This window comes from Rhineura floridana, chromosome 10 (assembly GCF_030035675.1).
Source record: "Rhineura floridana isolate rRhiFlo1 chromosome 10, rRhiFlo1.hap2, whole genome shotgun sequence".
Taxonomy (NCBI): Eukaryota; Metazoa; Chordata; class Lepidosauria; order Squamata; family Rhineuridae; genus Rhineura; species Rhineura floridana.
In genome coordinates this window covers 91,609,437-91,626,902 of record NC_084489.1, presented here as the reverse complement: position 1 = coordinate 91,626,902, position 17,466 = coordinate 91,609,437, and the positions used below count along the sequence as shown (strand labels likewise).

The 17,466-nt window shown below is 49.5% G+C and overlaps 1 protein-coding gene across 3 annotated transcripts in view; it reads right to left on the bottom strand.

The window, feature by feature from the left end:
• SMARCD3 (SWI/SNF related, matrix associated, actin dependent regulator of chromatin, subfamily d, member 3) overlaps positions 1-17,147 on the bottom strand; it is an 81,460-nt gene extending 64,313 nt beyond the window's left edge. The window contains exons 1-2 of one of the 3 annotated variants that reach the window (XM_061586563.1): positions 16,792-17,147; positions 15,976-16,151 (exon numbers count right to left, since the gene is read on the bottom strand). The gene's annotated coding sequence lies outside the window, so the exon portion shown is untranslated. The other 2 variants (XM_061586565.1, XM_061586564.1) reach the window with 2 other exon arrangements.
• Between the last annotated feature and the right edge of the window lie 319 nt (positions 17,148-17,466).

Here is a 17,466-nt window from a genome sequence, read left to right as displayed (position 1 = left end):
AAACATGCCCAGTTCTTTCCGTCTCTCCTCATAGGGCTTTGTTTCTGGTCCCCTGATCATCCTTGTTGCCCTCCTCTGAACCTGTTTCAGTTTGTCTGCATCCTTCTTGAAGTGTGGAGACCAGAACTGGACGCAGTACTCAAGATGAGGCCTAACCAGTACCAAAGAGAGGGGAACTAGTACTTCACACTATTTGGAAACTATACTTCTGTTAATGCAGCCTAAAATAGCATTTGCCTTTTTTGCAGTCACATGACACTGTTGGCTCATATTCAGTTTGTGATCAACAACAAACCCAAGATCCTTCTTGCATACAGTATTGCTGAGCCAATTATCCCCCATCTTATAACTGCATTTGGTTTCTTTTTCCTAGGTGTAGAACTTTGCACTTATCCCTGTTAAATTTCATTCTGTTGTCTTCAGCCCAATGCTCCAACCTATCAAGATCATTTTGAATTTTATTTATTTATTATTTGATTTATATCCTGCCTGTCCTCCCAGCAGAAGCCCAGCGCTTCTGTCTTCCAGGGTATTAGCTATCCCTCCCAATTTTGTATCATCTGCAAATTTGATAAGCATTCCCTGTACCTCCTCATCCAAGTAGTTAATAAAAATGTTGATGAGCACTGGGCCAGGACTGAGCCCTGCAGTACCCCACTCGTTACTTTCCCCCACTTTAAGAAAGAGCCATTGATAAGCACTCTTTGAGTACAATTCGGTAGCCAACTATGGTTCTGCCTGATAGTTGTTCCTTCTAGCCCAATTAGCTAGCTTGCTAATTAGAGTATCCTGGAGTATTTTGTCAAAAGCTTTGCTGAAGTCAAGATATATTATGTCCACAGCATTCCCAGAGTCTACAAGGGAGGTTACCTGGTCAAAAAATGAGATAAGATTAGTCTGGCAGGATTTGTTCTTCATAAATCCATGTTGGCTCCTAGTAATCACTGTGTTGTTTTCAAGGTGCTTATAGACTGACTTCTTTATAATCAGCTCCAGAGTATTTGCAGGGATTGATGTTAGGGTGACTGGTCTGTAATTCCCCAGTTCCTCCTTTTTGCCCTTTTTGAAGATAGGGACAACATTAGCCCTCTCCAGTCAACCGGCACTTCACCCATCCTTCATGGTTTTGCAAAGATGATAGACAGAGGTTCTGAGAGTTCTTCAGCCAGTTCCCTCAGGACTCTAGGATGCAATTTGTCAGATTTGCAGATTTGAACTCATTCAAAGTGATTAGGTATTCCTTGATAATTTGTCTATCAATCTCATGCTGCAATCCTGCCCCTTCAAGTTTATGTTTGCCAGGAAGGTCATAGACCCTCCTTTAGAAGAAGACTGAGCCAAAGGAGGAATGGAGCACTTCTGCCTTTTCTTTGTCATCTCTTATCCTTTTGCCATCCTCACCGAGTAGCTGTAACACCATTTATTTTCTCTGTATTAGAGTAAATTGCAATAATCCATTCTGGAAGTTACCAGAGCACAGTGGCCAAGACATCTCTCTCAAAAAGAGATTGCAGCTGGCAAACCAGCCATACCTGAAAAACAGAACTAGCTACTGAGGCCACCTGCCCCTCCAGTGACAAGGTTGAATCCAGGAGTATCCCCAGGTTACCAAACTGATCCTTCCAGGGGAGTGCAAGCCCCCTATCCAGGACAGGCCATGTCACCACCTCTGTCTTTTATTAGTCCACATCCAGCCCATCACTGCCTCCAAGCACTAGTCTCACACCAGCCATGTGCCACGATTTAGATGGAACAGAGAGATAGAGCTGGTCATCTGCATTTTGGTGTCACCTCATGCCAAATCTCCAGATGACTGTTTCCAGTGGCTTCCTGTCAATGTTAAATAGCATGGGGGACAAGCTAGAACCCTGAGAGACAGCACAAAACTGCTCCCATAGTGCCAAACAGTAGCCTCCCATAACTATTTTGTGGAAAGAGCTTTGGAGGTACAAAGGAACCCACTGAAGTACAGTGCCCCCAACCCCCACCTCTCTGAGACGCCTCAGAAGGATGCAGTAGTCAACAGTATCAAAAGCCACCAAGAGATCAAGGAGAACAAGCAAGGTCTCACTCCAGACAAATGTCAGCAACAAGGATGACCAAGGCAGTTTCAGTGCCATGACCATGCCTGAAGGTAGACTAGAATGGAACCAAGTAATAACCATGATGGCCATGCTCTGCCTCCATGACTCGAGGCTGATATACCTCTGAAACTTAGCTGCTGTAAACAGCCAGAGCAGAGAGCACTGTTGCACTCAGGTCCTGCTTGCAGGCTTCCCATAGTCATCTGGTTGGCCACTGTGAGAACAGGACATTGGGCTAGATGGCCTCCTTGGAAGCCCACAAACAGAATCTGACCACAGTGATATTCTCCACAAATGGCACTCAGAGGCACCCTGTCCCCAACAGCAGCAGGGCAGAGCCATTGTAGCTAGCAACTATGGATAGCCTTCTGCTCCATCAATTGGTCTGATCCTTGTTAAAAGCCATCCAAGTTAATGGCCATCATTACATCTTGTGGAACAAAGGATCCCCTAAAAAGCCGTCAGGAAATCAAATGTGACCTCTCTGTCCATAGTCGCATTCTGTGGCTTCTTGCTGGTTTTATTATCATCCTACTGTAAAAATCTGAAGATTCATAAGGATGTGTGTTGTGGATCAATGTTTTTGTGCTGCTGACAAAGCCCAGATCTGTGATTTTTACTGTGCAATCTACCACTGTAAGCCTTACTTTGATTGTGTTTTTTTAGGAGTACCCCATATATAATCAAGCAAATTCAAGCTGGTCCATTTGCATGCTTTCCCTCATTCTCTGTGGAGGGAGGAGCATGATCCTGAACCGGGGGAGAGGGAGAGAAGCAACCATATGGGTGTGTGCATGGCACTCTCAAAATTCAAACTGTGCCCATGGACCCAAAAAGATTGGTGACCTAACTCCAGAGGGTGGGGCCTGACCCAGTGGGTTCTCAAATGATAAGAAAAAGGATTTAGACTAAACACTAGGAAGAATGACCTCACAGCACAAGCTATTTGACAGTGGAACAGATGTGCTTCAGAATGTGGGGATTTGTGGTTTTAAACCAGAGACTGTGTGGCGGTGGATTCCTGCATCAGCAGCAGGGGCCGGACCAAAGGACTAGGATTCTAGTGCATTTCTCCAGCCATTCTGAATGAGGAGGATTTTCTGTAGCTTTCTTTTGAGGCCTCTAGTGTCAATGGCCACTTGGGAAAGGATGTGTTTCATATGGCTTCCTTTTGAGGTTTGCAGAATCACGACTGATCCCAGCACATTTCTGAGGCCCTTGCAGGGCACAAGGCCACATAAGCAATCCATCTGCTTTAGTTTAATGCATTCTGGTGGCCATTTGGATCTCTCTCTCTCTCTCTCTCTCTGTTGTTCTTTCTTTTAGAGTCATTCACTGAGAAGGAAGCACTGCAGCCCAATCCATGGGCATTCATTTTTTTTCCACTGGGCTTTTTTGTAAGCCGGGCTGAGGGGCAAGATGGAGGGAGCCAGCCCCATGGCTAGTACCCTCCCTCCCCACATAGCAACTGGCACACAAAAATGTTTTCTCGAAGGGGGACCTGTGAACAGGGCTGTGCATAGTCCAGGTACTGTTACTATTCAAGTATCTATTTATTGGTTAGTTGAACAGAATAAAGATTTGATTGTTAAAGTGGTCAAGATAAGCTGTCCTTATTTTCTAGCTCACCTTTCGCTGTGGACTGTTGACCCTATCCATCAGCCCACAGCAAAAGATAAAAATATGTCTTTCATTCATTAAGGAATTTTCTTGGCCTCCTTGCTAACCCCAACTTCCCTAAACCCCCAACCACATCTCCTGCAAGGAAGATCACCACCAGTGTACTCTGTTCTCACTTGAAGGCTTCCCATTGGGGAGTCTGGTTGGGCTAGAGGAGACCCCTTCACCTGAACCAGAGGCCAGGCTCTTCTGCTATCCCCTAGTCTTCCATGAAGACTGGGCTTAGAGAGAACTTGATTAATCTGTTGTGGGGGAAAGGAAGGGCTCTTTATTCTGTTGCCGTATCATTTTTTCACTCCCACCCCTCTGCAACTTATTGTGGGTTTCCAGCTGGAGCTTATATCTGAAGAATCTCTGAACTTCTTGAGGAAAGAGGTTACGGCACCAAGACCAAGGGCCTGAAGGTCAAGCCACAGTCCTTCAAAAGCTTCAGTCCAGGATGGACTTCATCCCTGTTCTCTCATGAAACTGGTGGGGCCTTACTCAGGTTTAAGAGGTTTAGATATTCACGGTTTACCAGTTTCCAACATTTCAGGGATACCTTCATGCTCTGAATCTGAAGAGAACAAGCCAAGGAAAGCCCCAGGCCCATGACGGGCCTCCATGCACCAGGTGCGACAGCTCACAGAAACCAACTATAACCATTTTGCAAGGCCCAGTGAGAGTAAAGTCGCTAGTCTCCACAGCAATCTGGATACCATTGTGAGAACAGGTCAAGATGAGGTGTCCAGTGGCTTATCTTGTCCAGTTTTTGTGGGACTGATTTCAGATGAATGCTGAGAATGTGGACAAGCCACTTGTAGTGCTGTGACCAATGATATGCTCTCTCGCCCTTGCCAACCATGATTTATTCGCACAAGCCGGGGGTTGTGCAGGTGGGTCCAGGGAGTGGCAAATGCGTACTTACATGAGGGGATGAGGCCTGCCACCATTAAGGAGGCAGTGATGCCTCTGCTCCTAAAGAAACTCTGGCCCCAGAGGGTTATGACAACTAAAAGAAAACTAAACTATTTTGTTCCCAATGCTACTTAGCATCCATATGAAGTCATTGGTAGATTTGGATCAATGTGTCATCAGTATGATGATGATACTCAATTCTATGTCGGTGTAAGATTTGAGTCAGGAGTTGCTATGAAGACTGATGTGGTGGTTAGTTGCAATGATGGCCAGGACTGGGACCAATAAACTGAAACTGAATCATGAAAAGATAGATGTTTTATGGGTAAGTGATTCCTAGGTCTAGGAATTATTGAAGACAGCCCTGCTCTACACAGGGTTGCCCTCCTTCCAAAGGAACAGGTGCAAGGTCTAGGGCTGCCCCTGAATCCATCATTATCACTAGAGGCCTCAGTGACTAGGAGCACCTATTACCAGCTGTGTGTGTTCCTAGATAGGGATAGCTTGGCCACAGTGAGCCATGCACTGGTAACCTCTAGACTGGACTGTTGTAATGCATTCTATGTGGGGCTGCCCTTAACATTGGTCCAGAAGCTTCAAAATGCAGCAACTCAGTTGTTCAGTGGGACTTACTACCCCACCCATATAACACCTATATTTAATGAACTGCAGGGCCTACACATTTGCTACCCAGCCAAGCTTAACGTTCTTCTATTGGTTTATAAAGCCCTGAACTGCTCAATTTACAATTGATGAAGAAATTCTGGAGCAGAGTATAAAGCGGTCAATCTTTAAGCACCTTGAAAACAATGCAGTGATTACTAGAAGCCAACATGGATTTATTAAAAACAAATCCTGCCATACTAATCTTAGAAAAAAGATCTTATAATTGTTGATCACAAGGTGAATATGAGCCAATAGTGTGGTGTGGCTGCAAAAAAGGCAAATGCTATTTTATGCTGCATTAACAGAAGTATAGTTTCCAAATTGCATGAAGTACTGGTTCCTTTCTCTTTGGCACTGGTTAGGCCTCCCTTGAGTACTGCATTTTAAGAAGGATGCAGACAAACTGGAACAGGTTCAGAGGAGGGCAATATGGATGATCAGGGAACTGGAAACAAAGCACGATGAGAGGAAACTGAAAGAACTGGGCATGTTTAGCCTTGAGAAGAGAAGAGAAGATAGCACTCTTTAAGTACCTGAGAGGTTGTCACACAGAGGATGGCCAGGATCTCTCAATCGTCCCAGAATACAGGGCACAGAATAATGGGTTCAAGTTATAGGATGCTAGATATGTTGAACATCAGAAAAAACTTCCTGTCAGAGCAGTACGACAATGGAACCAATGACCTAGGGAGGTGGTGGGCTCTCAACACTGGAGGCATTCAAGAGGCAGCAAGAGAATTACCCATCAGGGATGCTTTTAAGTTGAATTCCTGCATTGAGCAGCAGGTTGGAGTCAGGGGCCTTACAGGCCCCTTCCAACTCTACTCTTCTATGATTCCAAGACCAGAATGCCTTCAGAGGCAACTCTGTTACCCATCCCACCTTATGATGGCATGAAAAGGAGCCTTCTCTCATGTGGTGGAATGCTCTCCCCTTGGAGCAGCCTTTCCCAACCAGTGTGCCTCCAGATGTTTTTGGACCACAACTCCCATCAGCCTCAGCCAGCATTGCCAATGGTCAGGAAAGATGGGAATTGTGATCCAACAACATCTGGAGGCACACTGGTTGGGAAAGGCTGCCTTGGAAACTAGGAAGACACCAACTGTTGGTGCTTTCACAGTATGCATTAAATACTTATTTGCTTAAGCATTCCCAGGCCACCAAGAAGCCAGTTTTTAGCACTCTGATAACTGTAATTATGTTAGCATTTTACTGGTATGGTTATATGATTTATTTAACTGGTTGGAAACCATTTGGGTACTCTCTGAGGTATAGAAAGTTTTACAAAATTAATTAAATTAAATAAATAGCTTAATGAATCCTCCAGTCACTAGGTGATCATAATGATAAACCAAAAAGCTGCATGAAGGGCAGGAGCCCAGAATGAGATCGCTGCAGGCACATATCTTCACAGGCCCAGAGCCACATGTGCCTGGCTGTGACCTTTGCCTCTTGCAAAAGATTTATCCTGCTCTGTAGAAATGCACTGCAGAATTCTTAAAAGGTCAAACCCGACACATTACAATACAACTTGGAACACAGATCCAAGAGTTCACCTCTTGAGAAGAAAAGGGTTTAATGTAAGCCCAAAGACCAGACTCCCCATGAAAAAAGCACCACTAACAAGCAGTAAGAGCTCAACCCAGACAAAGACAACAACCGAAAGGGCCTTGCAGCACTTCCAAACACCTTCAGAGGCCGGCCCATCTTCAAAGGGCAGGAATTACATAAACTGTTGAGAAGACCCAGCAAGCGCCCCCAAAGAATACAGCATCTTGGCACAAACTGTCGCCAAACTCTTTTTCAAGCTGGGATACTGTCATGAGACACAGTAAATCAGGACAAGGAGCAGAGGGCCCTGAGGCAACGTGGGCCCCGGTTCCTGGAAGAGCCTCAGCTAGCCAGCAGAACATTCTGGGGTCCACCTATGAGGCTCTGAAGAAGATTCTGGGAGAATTTACCATAATCTACCAGACAGCCAGGAAAAATGTGGAAACCTCCCTCCTCTCCCTGGTGCTATCGGACCCTGCCCAGCTGCCCCCTCGGTCATCTGGTCTGCATCTGTTCTTGCCTCCCACAGGGAGCACTGGCAGCATCTTCAGCTGCTGTGATGGCAATGGATGGGGACACGCTGCCAACATGTGTTGATGATATCATTGGCAAGAGATCTCTGGGTGATAGGTGAGGTTATGGGCTCTGAACCAGAATCTAGACGATGTAAGGGCTGAAGCCTGTAGCAGGTCTTGACCTAGTGACCCATGGGAGGGATGGTAGGCTGGGATTCTAGCCAAGGAAGTAACTGCACAGCCTTTCCCAACCCTTGGGTCCCCAGATGTTGCTGGACTACAATTCCCATCATCCCTAACCACTGGCCATGTTGGCTGGGGCTGATGGGAGCTGTAGTCCAGCAACATCTGGAGGTCCAAAGATTGGGCAAGGCTGTAAAGACTTAATTTTCCTTCCTCTGCCCAAGAGTAGGGCTTGTCAGTGGCTTTGCAGGCAGCTGGTGGGCATCCTGACCAGCCCAACCAAAAAAAAATTTTTTTTTTAGTTGCTAAGGATGTTTGAATGACTTTAGGATATTTTGGGGGTGCTAAATCCAAACATGACATTAGTTTTGCCGAATTGGCTCTAGTTTTTGAGATAATGGATACCCCTCAAATGACGATTGTACCCCAATACGACCTGTAGCTGCTGACATATGCAGCAGGGTTTGGTCTGTCTTTTTACTCTTGAACACTGTGTTGCAAGTTTATCCATTGCATATAATATATTGATACTTTTTTTTTTTTGAAGAGGAATATGAGTTCGTCAGGAAGAGGCTGCTTAAACATTCCTAATGCATTTTGCTACAGTAGGGCCCCGCTTATATGGTGGGTTCCGTTCCAGACCCCCGCCGTAAAGCGGAAAACGCCGTAAAGCGGAGCTCCATTGACTTTAATAGGGCGCGTCGTGTGAAAATGACACGAAAATGCCGCAAAAGCGGCTTTAAAATTGAAAACGAAAGCCGCCGCATTAGTGGAACGCCGGTAAGCAGGGCCCTACTGTACATTTGTGGCGAATGCACTCTGCAAAAACAAAGAAAAAACATCACTGACTTTGTAAAACAAGCAGATCTTGCTTATTTTGGAGTGAAGCTTGGAGATCAAGATAAGTCTTGGGCTCCCCATAAGGTTTGCAAAACCTGTGTAGAGTGTCTACGACAGTGGAAAAATGGAGAAAGGAAACATTTAAACTTTGGTGTGCCTATGGTGTGGAGAGAGCCGCAAAACCATCACGATGATTGTTATTTTTGTGTTGTGAATGTGAAAGGCTTCAATCGCTACAAGAAACATAAGTGGGAGTATCCTGATTTGGACTCAGCAAGGCGACCTGTGCCACACAGCGAAGACATTCCCATACCAGTGTTTACCTCACTGCCTGACCTTCCATTGTCAGATGTTGAAGAAATGCTGGACATGGAGTGTAGCACAGGTGGTAGCCCTTGAAGTGGATATGAAGAAAGCATTTCAACACCTGAGCAGTTCTCCCAAAAAGAACTCAATGATCTGATACGAGACCTCAGTCTGTCAAAGCAAGCATCTGAACTTTTAGCATCCAGGCTAATGGAAAAGAACTGTCTACAGCCGGAAGCTAACATAACAGCTTATCGGACAAGAGAGGAGGGACTTCTTCCATACTTCAGCCAAGATGAAGAACTTGTATACTGCAATAACATTCTTGGACTTCTTCTCCAAATGGGACTACCGGAATATCGACCAGAAGATTGGCGGCTTTTTATAGACAGCTCCACCAGTAGCTTGAAATGTGTTTTACTGCACAATGGTAATCACTATGCATCTCTTCCAATTGCTCACTCAATAAAACTTAAAAGAATATGAAAATATCAAAATGATCTTGCAGAAGCTCTGCTGTCATGAGCACCAGTGGTCTATTTGTGTTGATCTAAAGATGGTGAACTTCTTGCTTGGGCAGCAAAGTGGATACACGAAGTACCCTTCTTTCATCTGCTTGTGGGATAGTAGGGCAAAGCGAGATCATTGGAAAAAAGTGACATGGCCTTCAAGGGAACACATGACTGTAGGTGCAGCGAACATCATTAACAAGCCATTGGTTGACAGAGAAAAATCATTCTCCCACCACTCCATACCAAGCTTGGACTGATGAAGCAATTTGTTAAGGCCTTTAGTGAAATTCAAATCATTGATGAGTTTACGAATTTTAGGACCATCAAAGATTCCTGCTTTTAGTTTTTCCATAGTCAGATGGTGATTGCTTCAAATACATTTGTAGATCATTCCTTGGACTGACTATGGAAAAACTAAAAGCAGGAATCTTTGATGGTCCTAAAATACGTAAACTCATCAATGATTTGAATTTCACTAAATTTATGAATGATGTTGAAGCTTCTGCCTGGTGCAGTTATGTCTCAGTTGTCAAGAACTTCTTGGGTAACCACAAAGCAGACAATTATGAAGAATTGGTGCAAAACATGCTCGCTAACTTTAAACATTTGGGTACTAATATGAGCATAAAGGTACACTATCTCCATAGCCACTTAGACAGATTTCCGGATAATCTTGGTGATTTTAGTGAGGAACAAGGGGAGAGGTTCCATCAGGATATAAAGGTGATAGAGGAAACGTATCAAGGCAGATGGGACAGACACATGATGGCAGACTACTGCTGGAGCCTCCAACGTGATTGTCCTGATGCCCCACATAAAAGAAAATCGTACACACAGCTTTTTTTTATGCATTAATTGTGATTATCTGAATCAGCTTACTTTGTTTTAATGTTATTGTACTGAATACAACACCATTAGGTATTTCATGTGTTTACTTTTGTATGATTTGAGACAGTTTCCATGTCATTTGTGGGTAGGCTATACCTGACCATTTAATTTTTTGAATTTGTTATGTTTTTCAATGGGGGCATCTATTATCTCAAAAATTAGAGCCAATCTAGCAAAACCGTTACCATATTCGGAATCAGCGACACAAAGTTACCCTAAAATCGATCAAACATCATTGGCAATAAAATTAGTTTTTTCCAGTATCAGCCAGAGAGAATGGAGCTGGTTTTGTCCACCTCTGATTTGAATAGGCAGATGTCCTATTAAGCTGTCAAGGGTTTGAAGGCAAAATAGATGGCATGTTAAATGTGTAAATGAATTTAACATGTTTGTGTTTTGTTTCTGAAATAGCAATCCATTAGTGGATCAGGATCAGGACGATGGCACACAGGGCAAAGAGGTTTAACCGTCCCCCCCTCCCCTGCCATTGCCTGCATAAGTTGGGGGCAGCCAGGTGTCCTCCATAAGCTGGTAAGTGCTAGCCCAGCCCTGCTGCAGCAAAGGCAAATCTCCAGCCCAGGAGTGGTCAGCGTCACTAACAGGCTCTGTGACTATTCTAGAAGGAAACACAATTCCATCGTCCCCTGCACCTCCGGGCTGCGTGAAGAGTAACCCACTCAGCTCTTTCCGCAGTCAAGGCACTTCTGCCCCCATCCTCCCTCCTCACACAGCAACATGTGAGGAGGAAGCACTGAGGCAGAAGCAGCTCCTGTGGTCATTCACCCCACATCCCTCCACGCACGTTTACCTTTTCCACACCAAACAGCATGCCTCCCCTCCAGGAGAGGTGGCGACATTTCAGCAGCCTTGGCCGTAATTCAACAGAGCAACGGAAGCCTCCTTTGGGCCAGCAAATGGCTGCTCTTTCATGCCCTCCCTTGACTGATCCACTCCTGCCGGCAGCCCCCCAATTTTGCCAGCTGGGTTCCAGCACCCCATTTTCTGTGGGCGAGGTGCCCATCAGCTGAGCACCTTTCCACGTGGGCATGGAGGGTTCTCCCGTCAGCCAGCAAAGAAGACCTCCCTGGAGGGGCCTGTCCCTCACTTACCCTGCTGCGCCCGTCTCTGATCCACTCGGGCTCTTGGCTGCCTCTCAGGCCAGCTGTGAAAATGCTTGCTGGCCGCTCAGGCTGCAGCAGCCAGTCCTCGGAGGCTGGGAATTATGGACTGGAGCGAGAACTCCTTCGAGGGAACTCCAAAAAGCGCCTCCTCGGAAGCCAAAGCTGCTCTCCACCCAGTCCCTGGACCTACAGACAAAGAGCTCCGCAGCCACGACGGGGCTGCCAAGAGCCACACATAAGCTTCCTCCCTTCCTTCCTTCCTTCCCAAATGCTTCTGCCCGAGTTTCCATGGGAACAGTATAATGCCTTTCCCGTTGCTGGGGAGATGCAGCCTGAGACTGAGCAACCTTGTAAGGCCTGCCAAGAACCTCTCAGGGTTTGGGGGCTTCTGGAAAAGCCTGTGAAAGATTTTCCACTGAAGGGCAGATGCCACCTTCTCCAGCACCTGCCATAGGATGCCTGTGTGTGTGTGTGTGATTGTGTGTGTTGGAGGGGCATTTGAGCAAAGGGCCCCTTGTTCAAGAGAACAGGTTATGTAAATGGATCTTGCCAGCTTAAGAAGCAATTTATGTGAAACTACATGCACGTCTTGGGGTGCTCCCACACTCTTGCAGAGCATGTCTGACGGAAGCAACTGCAGAGGTAGACCTCTGGGAAAGACCCACACAGCGACTTCATTCATATTCCCCGTCTCCCAGCAACTGAACCACTACTGCATGTGTGCATACCGGCACATGAGCCAGAGTCTGGATCCTGTATCAATTTTGCTTCAATTACTCCTTTTTAAAGTCAATTTCTCTGAACCTCCATCCTTCTGACTCCTTCCAACAGTGAATCAGGTTGTTGGGTGTTGCTACGATTGCAGCAAGAACACGGGGACTGAGAAATGAGGAGGAAGCATCTGCATGCTTGAGGGAACCATGAAGTCTGCAGCGGGTAAGTCTTTTAAAAAGAAAAACCGAGAGTGAAAAAAATGGGGGGGAAATTAAAAAGCACCCAATGCCCACCCCCAAGCAGCCCAATGTGGGCTGAGCAAGCTCAGTGGCTGCAAAATAGGGAAGGCAAGCAGAGCACGGGGCCAGTGGAATGCCCTGCCGGGAAGAAAGCAACTGGCCAGGGCATCTCTTGGTCAGAAAGGGGGTAGACTGCCAGGCTGGGCTGCAGGTTTCGGTTGTGTCCTCTGATTGTGAGCTCAGATGGTCAAGCACCTACCACTTTGGAGGTACAAGGGGGCAACCTTAAACGACAGGTGTGGTTGCTCCATACTTGAAAGACTCCCACAGGATGCAGAAATATGTATGTTCATAAGTTAATTTTTTTAAAAGCAGGTGCCTGATGAGAACCTGTGAGCTGTCAGAAGTCTCATGGCAGTTGAGCCCAGAGACCAGGTGTGTGTGTGTAGTGGGGGGGAAGTTGAGTGCCTGACCTCTGGTTTCCTCAGAAGACTCATAATATGTCACAGCCACGGCCATCATCATGGCGGCTGCTTCCAGCTTCCCCAAGTTCTAAGCGCTACCTCTGCAAAGGGAGCCTCTTCTACTTAAGAAGGTTCCTTGATCAATTAAGGACCGAGGGAAGCCATGGCCAGTAACTGCAGGGGGTGCCTCCAGGGCTGGAAAAGGATTTGCACTGCAGAAGGTCCGTAGGGATTAGGTAGGGAATGGCCTGACTCAAGCATGTTCTCTTCAGTTCTGTAAAAAAGTTTTTAAAAAATCAAGTAGTATTGACATATTTTTAAAGTTTACAATTTTGTACTATTTTTATCTTTCATTTTGATTGTCAAATGCTTTTGATGGGCATTTGCCCAGCAAAATGACCTATAAATATTTTTAAATAAATAACATTGGAAGTTACAGCAGACCACAAAGAAGCTGGCAAGAGCTGTGTGATAGTAGGATGAGAGCTAAAGATGGGGAGCCCACAGCCCTTTTCTGCTTGTGCTGCCCATTTACAGCTGTGACACCAGAAGAGAACGTGGGTGGGTGGATGGGTCTATTGGTAACATCCCTGGCTGACAACATTCTCCAGAACCACATGCCCCTAGTCTCCTGCCACACAGCTATAAAATGTTCAGGTTTGGGATAGTCAGCCTCTATTACCACAGAGCACAGCAGGTGAAGCCTCCAAGGAAGGGAAGGTGCCCTTGACCCCTTCCTCCACTCTTAAAACTACCCCTCCCTCACTTGCATAGCACTACAAGCCTTCTCTTCCTGAGGGTAACAACATTGTACACTCTAATTAGAGACAGCAGCCATGAGGAACTTGAAGCCAGACTGCAGAGAGAGACTTTGCTATGCCCTAACTGGATGCCTTTTTCACAAAGCAGCTTCTACGCTTCCAACTGGCACATGACAGAGTTGGCATAAAGGGATCTGCACCAGTTTCATCTCCCAAAGGTCCCAGGCTCAGCCTTCAGTGGTGTCTCTTATTAAAGACAGTGTCTCTCAGATAACACGGCTGGGTGCCTCACTCCACCAGCAAGAGCCCTTAGAGACCTAATGCCACCCAGAGTAGACCACACTGGACTGGGGGGGGGCTCTGTGTGTGTGTGCTTGGGGGGGCTGACTCCATATAAAACAGCTTTGTATGCTTGTGCCTATGGCCACATGGCACATCCACGTGACCCAGAGCTGTGCGGCAGAGCCTGAAGACAGGCTTTGTACGCAAAAGATGCCAGGTTCGGTTCCCTTCACAGGAGATGTGATGGGGTCTCAAGAAGCCAGATTGGGAAAGGCCTCTTCCTCTCTGTGAGGGGTTGCTGGTCAGAGGAAAACCTGCTGGACATAAGGAAAACAAACTGTCGAACTTCACAGGGGGCAGCTTGATATGTGTTTGTGGACAGTTATGTAATGAGAGAAAGGTGAGCACTGCTACAGCAGCAGCAGCATGAGGAAGACTGAAGGAGCCAGACCTTCCTCTCCCTCCCCCCCACACACACACCCCTGCCTTGCTCAGCGCAGCCTTTTTCTCCACAGAGCGGGGCATCCTCCAAGTACCCAGGCGGCACAAAGGATTGATGGGCTTCTGCCTCTTCCAGTCAACATGCCCAAAGACAAAACTTTGCCAAGCCCACCTCCTCCTTGGACCCAATCCAAACCCAGGCCCACTGGGACAGAGTCTTGATGCTTACTTGGAACCTTAAAAATGCAAGAGCAAGGACCCAGGAGAAACACATTTATCCACAGCAGGATTTCAAAGAGGATGGATGTCCTGTGCTCACTCCTGGCTCACTCACAAGCCAGCCCTGCAGAGGGCGAGGGTGGGCTGAAGGGGACAGGATGACTCCGGCTGTGACAGATATGCTGTCCTCCCCCCTGCCCCCACTTCAGTCACTGAAGCCTAGAGGAGGTCAAGCCAGGCAGAACTCTCACACACACAAGGCAGGGGCTGCACAGCTGAGGACCCTCCTTGGAAGCTGCAGGAGGGCCAGGCCAGATCATGAGCTGGAAGGACTCACATTCAATGGCAAGAGCAAGTTGTGTGAACCAAGCAGGTTGGCCTGTGTCTTGGCTTGGGTCATGTCTCACTCCCGGGCCCCCCCACCCTGCTAACCTTCAGGGAAGGAGAGGAGCCACAAAGAGCATGGAAGCCCCTCTTCTTCCCCCTCCCCTCAGAGACAGGGGCGGGAATTTGATTCCAAGAACAGAGAGGAAGCAGACGGGGCTAGGAGAGTGCGGCCTCCACCAGCTCAGAGGCTTATCCAGTCCAGGTCTTGCAGGTCTGCAAGATGTACACACATCCCCACCCAAACTGGAAGAGCAAAAGAGGAGACAAAAGTATTCGGGAAAGCCACTATTTAAACAAAGGCAACTAGCCAACTGATTGACTTAAGAAGCCCAGGGCACCAGCAGGCCTGCCTGGGGTCGCCCCACCATCATTGCTGCCTGGCTCAGTCAGCAGCTGAGGGGTGGACTGGCCATCAGGCAGAGGCTTTCAAGAGATGACCAGCCTCTCTCAGAAATGTCTACTTCATTTGGCTGGGATGGAAGAGGAGGGTGGTGCCACTGAATGCAAATGCCAAATCATTCCCATTCTGAAGGGACACAAAGCAGGGAGTAACAGATCTCTTGGGAATCGGATCCAAACTCTGTCTCACCCAAACACTTGGCTTGCTGTGAGGCAGCAGCAAAAGCAACCCACCAGACCCTTCCTCCAACCAGTCAATCCACACAGCAGGAAGGAGGCACCTGCAACGTTGCATCATGTTGGCCAAAACGCAGAGGAGCCCAACTGAACCCCCTGGAAAGCCGGGAGAGAAGGATGGATGGATTTGGAAGCATCAGAGCGGGAATCAGCTAAATTCAGGCTCCAGCGTGAGAGACAGTGAGGTCGGGCAGTGACTACTGACTGGCAGGACAGCCAAGCTCAGAGGAAGAGCCAAGGCTTCGTCTCTGGAAGTGTGGGCCTAACGCCCTTCCTCAGAGGTCCACAGGCCCCTCGGTCCATTCAGCTGTGTACTGTCTACACTGCCAGGCAGCACCGGCTCTCCGGGTCTTCAGGCAGGTCAACCTGGGGGCGTCTGTGGCAAATCAGACGCTCTGCCCGCTCGGCCTTTCCCCTTCAGGAAGAGGCAGGCTGATCTCGCGGGCAAGAAACAAACGAAAGATGCCCCGACAAAAGCCAGGCTGCGACTTCTCACCGCGAACACCACCATCCCCCCTGCACTTGCCGCTGCAGGCCCCAGACGCCGGTGCCACCGGGAGCCCTTCCGATTCCAAACGGCTGAGCCTACCTGTGCCAGGCCGGGCGGGGCGGGGCAGGTCACGTGCGGCCAAGTTGCCCGGCATTCAGACCTCCTGGCTTCCTCGTCTTCTCACGCCACGGCGGAGCGGCAGCGCGGGGCCCGATCGCACGCGCAGCTTGGCGGCGGCAATTGCCTTCGCTCGGCAAGGAGGTCAACATCCATCTCTGGAAGGAGGGAGAGAGCGAGGGAGGAGGGAGGGAGACAGTGAGGGAGGAGGGAGGCAGTAAGGAAGCCTCTCGAGCCACACGCGCCCCTCAGCCCCGGCAGGTAGAGACTGAAGCCCGCCGGCGCCCCCCGCCGGCCCGTCTGAGGCGCGCAAGCTCGGCGCGGCGCCGGGAGGTCAGTGTCGCCTGCAGGCCCTGGCAGCGCTAGGGGAACGGAAAGCCCGCGAGGGACACCCAAGAGGGTCCAGCAGACGCCGCGGGGTGGGGCGGTCCCAGACAAGGCCCGGTCGCTCTGCGGCCCCGGCACAGCTCCCTCCCTTCCGCGGCTCGCTCAGGCCACGCACCAATCCGCGGCAACCGCTTACAGGCGTCGCCCCCGGAGAAGGCGGGAGGGGCGTTGTCTAAGGCGCAGGCACCGGCCCCTGCCGGAGGGCGCCCCTGCCACTGGCGGGGCTCGCGCACACCCAGAGGCCGACGAACGGCAGGCGAGGGCGCTGCCGGGCAGGCGGAGGAAAGCGGCAGGCTCTGCCAAGCAGTACCCGAGCACCACCGGCGTGCGAGGAGGAGACGGCGGCAGAGACCGAACTCGCTCGCGTCAGGCCTTCGCCGGCGCCCATCCCGACCAGCCGGCCCCGCGTACCTCGTGAGGGCTTCGTGCGGGCCGGGGCAGCGGCTTCTTTCGCGCCGAGCGCCTGCGCGACGCTGCAGAGCCGAGCGAAACCGCGGCCGCACTCCCGCGCAGCATCGGTCGCCGCCCGTCACGAGGCGGCCCTTTGGGACGTGGGGCAAGGGTCTCCGCAGGCACGCAGTGTCGGGCGGGGCGAGGTCTGCGAGATGACGCCGCGGGTCACTGGCCACCCAGCATGACGTTTGGAATATGGGAGCATGCAGCGAAGCGCCACCACCCGCAGACACCCTGGCGCGGAGATGGAGGTCTAAGCGGCTTCTGCACTCGGCCTTCCCCCCTCCCTTACCTGCGGAGGGAGCAGCCAGTGCCTGCTCAGATCTCTGCCCCCCCCCGATTGTGTACCACCTGATGCCCCTCCCCCCTGCGTTCCCGCCCGCAGGGAGGGCAGTGGCAGCGACCCCTTCACCATTCTCGGGGCTCTGCTCCCCGGGAGATGACACCAGCACGCCCCGCCTCGCCCGCTCTCTCCCACCCGCGGCCCTGCTGGCCCCGTCGCTGCCCTTCTCTCCCCCCTTCAAGCGCCTTGAGCAACCAAGAATGAATGCTCCGATTCAGGGTGGCAATCGGCTGTTGCAGGGGAGTCCCCCCGCCGGCACCACGGGCGGGGCAGGTCCAGAAGCACTCGGC